Raw genomic sequence first — 6,456 nt, forward strand, 5'->3', positions numbered from 1 at the left:
TCACCTTTGAAGGAAGCACCGTACCCTGGAAAGTTCTTTATCACCGAGCTATATTCCGGTGCTGGCCCCATCATCCGAAGGCACAGTTCTGCTCCCTATGCTTGATGTATGATCATCGCGCAGACAACTGCCCCACCAGATCAACCACAATCAGATGTGCTGATTGCACAAAACAACTTAAGCAACAAGGAGAAGAACACCAATGCTTCCTTCTCTGCATCCACTGCGGAGGGGAGCATAGGACCAACGACCCCGATTGCCAAATCAAGAAGCAAAAGGATCAGAGACGGACCAAAGAATCCTATCTTCAACGTATCAGGCTGCGCAACAACACCATGATCCCGCAACATCAACAGCCTGCACGAGCATGGGGAGCACACAACCAAGCATCGCCGCCACATCAGGGCCCCAATTATGAGCACGCATTCCCCGCACTGGCACCACGAGGTCAGCCATCGCAGCCGTGGCAAGGGCAGCTACCACGACAGGACAAGCACATCACTTCCGCCACCATGAACAACGCACCTCCGCCACCACCGGCCGCATCGGCAGATGCGACAAACCGAAACCAATGCACGACCCCCAGCAAGAACCAATTATCCTGCCTGGGCGCTGGGAAAACCGCTCCGCCCGGAAAGACAGGTGAGCCAAGCACTCCAGCTCCACTCCAACAACCCGAAACCCCCAACTTCAACGCCTCACCCGCACATCCTCCTCCCATTTACGCAGCACTTCCATACCAACAGCACACAAAACAAGCCAATCCCCCCTGGTCAACACACACGATAGTATCCCGTGTGGACAAACCAGATGCTATCGTAGCATGTTTTGACAAACTGGAACAGAAGCTAGACCGCCTAACCAACAGTGTCGATAAACTCGCATCGACCTATGAACGCCACGAACTGCGACTAACCCTGCTAGAACAACGCGTAGACCGCATGCTCAAACGACTTCTCCCCGACGAAGATTGGAGCGCCGACACCATGGACTACACGCTCCAATCACAAAAGAGACATATTCCCCAAGACCAAGAGGACACCGCGAGCACCCACTCAAAAAACGCAAGGGTAGATAGTTCATGCCTCAAATAAGTTCTGGGAACCTTCATGTTTGGCAGTGGAATTGCCGCGGAATCACCCGCAAAAAAGCATTAATCACGCAATACCTCCTCAAATCAGAAACTCCTCCCCACGTCATACTTTTACAGGAAACTTACAAAGCGCACAACCTCGCCAAATACAAAGCAACACCCTCAGCACACAACGAGCATGACCAACCATTATTATCAACTTACGTGAAACGTGGCATTAAACACTACACAGAAACAGCACCGGACAACATAAAAAAATTCACCTTAATAACGACAATATACCCAGACAACTCACAACGCCCCATAAAGCTTTACAACGTCTACAATCCACCCAAATCTAAGCATGACCTGAAACTTATCTTTAAGCACGCCAAAGACGATGAAGGGACACACGACATTTATATCATGGGAGACTTTAATGCACCCAACACGTCATGGGGATACAAGGCAAACACCAAAACGGGCAGGCTACTAGAAGAAAACATACATGGCTTTCAGTACACTGTCCTCAACACGCCGGGGGTAACGACCCGCACGGGGACACGCGCACAGGTTTCCACAACACCGGACCTCGCACTGCACAAAGGGCGATACGCCACTACGTGGGAGAACAGTCACGAGAACCTGACTAGTGATCACGACATACTACACATCACGATCCAAATCACGCTAAGAAAGCGCCGCACAAAGGTCGCCTTCACAGACTGGAACAAATTTCGCAAGCTGAGGCAGAGCACAACAGACAGCGAACACGACACCTTAAACATGTGGACCAAAAGCCTAATGGACACTAAAGAACAAGCCACCAGCCCGCAAACAACTTCGGCGCCTGCAGACAAGCCAGACCCACATCTCCTACGTCTTTGGAAAAAACGAAAAAGGCTTCTTAGAATCTTAGCTAAGCAACCACACAATGATCACCTCCGCAAAAAAATAGAAAACATAAGCACAGAGGCGATTATTCACGCCCAGACGCTAGAAATGACAGAGTGGAACGACACTTGTGACAGAATTCAAAATACTCTACATAGCAAACAAACCTGGCACCTTCTGCGCGCCCTGCTCGGCACGAAGAAAGACGTTATCCCCACCATAGAGAAACACGTGAGCACAAAAGGCATCAACAAAACCTTCGAGGAACTACAAAATCTCTACATTCCAACAACACACCAGTCATTTTACAAAAACTACACGGGCCCCGCCAACGAATACATCGACAAGGATTTCACCCTGGCCGAGCTCAACGGTGCACTAACCCAAAACAATCGCAAGACCACGCCGGGCCCCGACGGCATCACCTACACCCTGCTGCGCAACCTTCCTGACAGAGACAAGGAGACACTTCTAGACCATATCAACCAACATTGGAACGCAGGCACACTTCCGGACGAATGGAAAACATCGCACATTACCATGATTCCGAAACCGGGAAAAACAGCCACACTCAGCAATCTCAGACCAATATCCTTAACATCTTGCGTGGGAAAAACTATGGAACGGCTTGTACTAAACAGATTAGAAGAACACCTGGAGGACACTAAACACTTCCCGCATCAGCTCATAGGGTATCGTAAGTACATATCCACGCAGGACCTCTTTCTAATACTACAAAATACACTTCTAATACCCAAGACAGCACAGACACAAGCACTCCTCGCACTTGACGTGAAAAAAGCTTTTGATAACATTACCCATGATCACATACTCGAATCAGTTCTCGACACCGGCAGTGGCACCAACATGTACAACTACATACGCAGTTTCCTCCAAGGCCGGATAGCGCACTTTAGAGCCGCAGGTGCACTCTCCTCGCCCGTTGACATAAACCGAGGCACACCCCAGGGATCAATTCTATCCCCCACTCTCTTTAATCTCTGCATGACCACACTATCCAGGCAGCTGTCCACAATCCAAAACCTTCACCACACATTATACGCCGACGATATTACCCTTTGGTGCGAAACCGGATCTCCAGGAGAAGTCGAAACTAGCCTTCAACAAGGCGTAAATACCATAGTAACATACCTAAATGAAGCTGGGCTACAACTCTCGGCCGAAAAATCGGAATTACTCCTCATGAATCGAACACAGTACCAAAAGAACGCCAATGAACTAGTGCAAATTAGCATATCAGGCAAGCTCATACCGAAGGTGACATCCTGCAGAATACTTGGATTCACCATACACCACAACAACAATGCTAACCCAAACACTTTACAGTTTCAAAAAGACTGCCGAAATCTGACGCACCTAATCAGACGCATCATTAACAAAAAACACGGTCTCAGAGAAGAGCAGGCGAAGCAACTCGTCACCGCACTCGTACACAGCAAGCTCCTCTACACTGCACCATACCTCAACCTCACGCAAACACAAACCCGAAAACTTGAATCCGCACTCAACACCCTATACAAAGCGGCCCTGGGACTCCATATATACACCTCAAACCAACGGCTTGTAGACACGGGCCTCTTTCACAGCCTTGCCGAACTGACACAACAGCATAGAGATAGGCAGATAGCGCGCCTCTCCCATACGGTGCAGGGACGCGACATCCTCAAAAGATCAGGAATCACCCCTATCTCGCTTACATCAATCAGCCCAGGCCTTCCCCTCCCCCGTAACATCGCATTTCCCAACATACCCAAAAATATGACGCGACACCTCCATGAAGGGCGACGTCAAGCACAAGCTGCTAAACACCGCAGAGACGAAACATGTATAACAATATATACGGACGCAACACGTTCCCACACTGGATCATTCGCCTGCGCAATCTATACACCTGGACAGACAACACCCATCACACACGTGGAAGGACCCTTTGACAACCCCCCAAACATCACCACGCTGGAAACATACGCGATTATATATGCCATACACGCAGCTCCTCTGCTCACTGAACACAATAACGCCAACATTAATCTCTACACCGACTCAGCCCAAGCACTTCGCAACATGCAACACAGGTTATTGGAGCCACATCTACATGATATCCTAATGGACGCCTACACACGCAACAACAACATCAGAGTCACCCTGCGCTGGATACCTGGCCACGCGGGTATTGAGGGAAATGAGCTGGCACATCAACTCGCCCGCGAGATCAACTTCCGGGCTCCCTCGATCCCCTGGCCAAACCCAACGTCAGCGGACGACGCCGCAACTTACAAAAAGCAAATAGCCGAACACTACAAGAACATTAGGGAAAGCCGTACCACCCTTCCCAAACCACACCCTTCACTTAGCACCGAACAAGCACACATTCTCCGCAAAGTACAAACTAACACTCTCCTCACCCCGCTAATGCTCTACAACTTCAGGTGGCAGAAGACAGCTCACTGTCCCAACTGCCCCGAGGTCAGGGCTGACACAGAGCACATACTCTACGCCTGCAACACTGCGCTCAACTCTCCCTACTTCCCGTACCCATCCCCTCCCTCCTGGAATGCTTGGCTCAGCTCGGACTCGGCGGACCTCCAATGGGCCCTGGCGGAGCAAGCGCTCCTTTTCACAAGGCCGTAGTTTTTGGCTTTTAATAAAGTTGTTCTCCTCCTCCTCCCTACTTCTCGTGTCCGCTTGGGGGCACGTCAGTAGAAGGGAGGAACACGCGCCGTTGCTACCTTTTTCCTCCATTTTTTCTTACGAGTGTACAGTTTACTTCTTCCTCTCACCTCTCAACTTTTTTCATTCAAAATATGCTGTCACATAACAGTTCCTTCACTCCGAGCTTAAGAACAGATAAACATGGCATCCCACAATCATCTGGGAAATACCTTTTCCAAAGTTTTAAACCCAAAAAATCTGGTCCATTCAAAACTGCCCCTCTACGAACGCATTGAGTGCCAAGTTCGTTACCAAGTTTTGAAAACCATTGCTTTTCTCCTAGACCTTTTATCACATTCCTCGGTAGACTCATATAAGATAAAACTGTCCCCAAGCTAAGGTTTCAAAAACTCCACTTAATTTGCATATTTTTGGCACAAAGTGGCATATAGTGGAGGGTGTTTCGAACTACAGGTTGCGTGAGAGCTCCGTAAAGTTGGCTTCATCTGCAAAATTTCTAGGAATGTTCGCAAGCGAACATTTCAAGAATGTTGCGCATATCAATGTTCAAAGGGGAACGTGTCGAGAACATTGTGCATATGAATGTTCGCCAACGAACGTTCCTAGAACATTGAGTAGCTTACCTTGTAGAGAATGTTCGCATACAAACATTCCTAGAACGTTACAAATGGTGTTTTACCGTTCCTTCAACATTCATAACATCCAGGGAATGTTCACACAACATTGGGCGCTACTTGGGTCCGGCCGCGGGCATTGGGCTTTCTCGCATTTAGTATATCGTCCTAATAACTAAGATTATTAGGGGCGATATACTAAATGAGAAAAAGCCCCAAGCTCACGGACAGGGGTTTCCACCGCGACGCGCATTTCACACGCCTTAAAGGCGTGATTATCTAAGCGTGGAGAAAACACACGCCGTAATAAGCGTGTAAACAGAAGGGCCCCCCACACGCCTGCCAAGCGTTAAACCATAGCAGAGTTCATGCTTAGGAAGCGTGAATTCGAAGCGTTGAAAAACACCACGCTTAGAACAAGCCTGTAAAATATAGTTTTGGGTCACGCCTGCCAAGCGTGAGACCATAGCGCAGTTCACCCTCAAGGAGCGTGAATTCTAAGCGTTGAAAAATACCACGCTTAGAACAAGTGTGCGAAAATTCGTTTTGTGTGACGCTTGCTCTGCGCGAACATTTTTAGGGTGTATTCCGAGGTACCTCAGAGGCATGCCGACGTTCCTCGTCGTGGTGCTCAGCGCGCACAGAGGTCTGGACCGTCGGCGCATCGCTACACTGCCCCTCCAGCCGATGCACAACCAGCTGGCCTGCCAAGCGGAAGCGACTCGACTTCGCGACTTCCTTCTTCAGAGGCGGGATGGACCAGAGTGGGAAGGCTTGGCAATCGGGATGCCCTTGTCGGTACCAACAAGTCGACCAAGATTGCAACTGTCGCACGCGGGCCCGTCAAAAGGGCCCTTTTTGTGTCTCGATTCCACCCGGACAATTCCAGTGACGATATCACCAATCTTCTGAGTAGCGTGGTGACCGACAAGGAACTGACATATATGCACCAGGCTCAAGAGCAAGTATTCATCTTATGCATCTTTCCACATTTCCGTAAGTGCCGCCAATTTTGACCCCATCAATGACCCATCGGTGTAGCCTGAAGGCTGCCTGTTCCGCCTTTTTCTCGCCACTCTAATTACGCTTGACGACGTTTTAGTCGCCATTATGAAGCTTACTCCCAAGAAGTCTTGCGGTCACGACGGTATCCCCTCATTCATTGTAAAAGGCTGTGCAGAT

The 6,456-nt window shown here is 49.3% G+C and overlaps 1 pseudogene; it reads left to right on the forward strand.

Annotated features, from left to right (window-relative positions):
* The first annotated feature begins 2,630 nt into the window (after positions 1-2,630).
* Positions 2,631-4,639, forward strand: LOC121836381 (annotated as a pseudogene).
* Positions 4,640-6,456: the final 1,817 nt, after the last annotated feature.

The sequence above is a fragment of the Ixodes scapularis genome, unplaced genomic scaffold (assembly GCF_016920785.2).
Source record: "Ixodes scapularis isolate PalLabHiFi unplaced genomic scaffold, ASM1692078v2 PGA_scaffold2__306_contigs__length_199485367, whole genome shotgun sequence".
Classification (NCBI taxonomy): domain Eukaryota; kingdom Metazoa; phylum Arthropoda; class Arachnida; order Ixodida; family Ixodidae; genus Ixodes; species Ixodes scapularis.